Here is a 1,742-nt window from a genome sequence, read left to right as displayed (position 1 = left end):
TTGGTTAGATGTTCTATCTAAAATATACTTCATTTACAATCCATTTACTTTCAAAATTGATTTAAAAACAAATCATAATATTAGAATGCAAACATATAGCGACATTCTAGATTTTCCAACATGTAAATTTTTTTTTCCTATGTACAAACTATAATGATCAACAGAAGCATTCATTTTCTTATTGATTAGTAGTAATAACCCTAAATGCTCAAAACTTATCAAATATTGTACTGATTGTAAGACTTCGTTCTCTAGTTTTATGAGTATCAATTTTTCACAAACACTTTATTAAAAATAATAACAGTGAAACATACAAATAAAAATCAAGTTTTTTTCGTACTCTAAATTTTACTAATTGTTAAGCTATTGATTGACTAGAGAGATAAACACTCGTAAAATTAGATCAGGTTGGGATTTTGGGAAGTCAATGGAAAAGGTCATTGTCATTGTGTCGTTAAAGTGAATTCTTAAACCATACCCAACATCTTTGCTTTCGTTGCATCAAACGTTTGCACCATCAAAGCTAGTTATATAGCGTGACTGCACTCAACGATTCTTGACACCCTCTAAAGCGTCTGAAAATCAGAAGTGATTGAAAAATTAACTTTATTCACTAAAAAAAATGCATCTTGCGAATAACATCCTCCACTATCATGAAATGCAAGAACTTGATGTCTAATTAGAGTTGCTCGTTGGTGCAGCTGAGATTGTCCAAGTTGGCTTGCGTTAAGGCGGAGTCCAGGGTTTTGAGGTTGAAATTGGTGCAAAAAATGTTGCAGTATGATAAAAGCACCGAGGTTTTGGTAAAGGGAGCTAGAGGTGGTTGAAAAATATACCTGGATTTATTTTAGAGTTTTTTGTGATTAATTAAGTGAATGATGATATATTTTTGATTGAGATAGAGATCCATAAAGAGAGAGATTGGCGCTATAAAGATATAAGGTGGAGAGAGAGAGAGAGAGGGGAAAAAATGTGGAAAATTTGGGTGGAAATATATAGAATAAAGAAATAATAATTTTTAAATTTTTGTTAATTTGAGAAAGAGAATAGCGTGGAAGAAGAAAGAAATTTTTTTAGAAATTTCTGTTAGAAATAAATATAAATAAGAAAATAACAATTCTGAATGTTTTATTAGAAAGAGAAATAATTTAGTTTAAATTTTAAAATATGAATTAATTATGAATACATAGAATTAAGTACAATATTAAAAATTTGAATTAATTTTAGATGCCTAAATTGTAATAAGATTTAGTAATATGTCATTTTATTATTTTAATAATTTATTTTAATAATAATTAAATAATTATACTTAAGAGTACATAATTTCAGTCAATTAAAATTTAGATAGAGAATTTAAAAAGTTCAAAATTTCTAAAAATTTAGGCTTGGGGTGTTGGAGCCTCCTCATTCACCAATCATTTGTATTATATATATATATATATATATATATATATTTATATATAAATTATATTCTATATTTGGTAGTAACCTAAATTCTGAAAAAGAGTCTTAACCTAAGTGCAACAATTGAATGTTGGATTAGATCTTGAACTAGTTTTCTTTTTATAATGGGATTCATAATCTAAAGGTCATTGGGAAGTCCACAAATCCGACGGTGCAGATCGATTTGAGCACCCGCAGGCCCACTGAAAGACCCGTGAGAGAGAGTGTTAGGGATGACACTGTAGATTTTCCGTCCACGAAATGCTATAATTGGGTAATTAGCACGTGAGGCGCATGCG

The sequence above is a fragment of the Malania oleifera genome, chromosome 8 (assembly GCF_029873635.1).
Source record: "Malania oleifera isolate guangnan ecotype guangnan chromosome 8, ASM2987363v1, whole genome shotgun sequence".
NCBI lineage: Eukaryota > Viridiplantae > Streptophyta > Magnoliopsida > Santalales > Ximeniaceae > Malania > Malania oleifera.
This window is presented reverse-complemented; position numbering follows the sequence as displayed.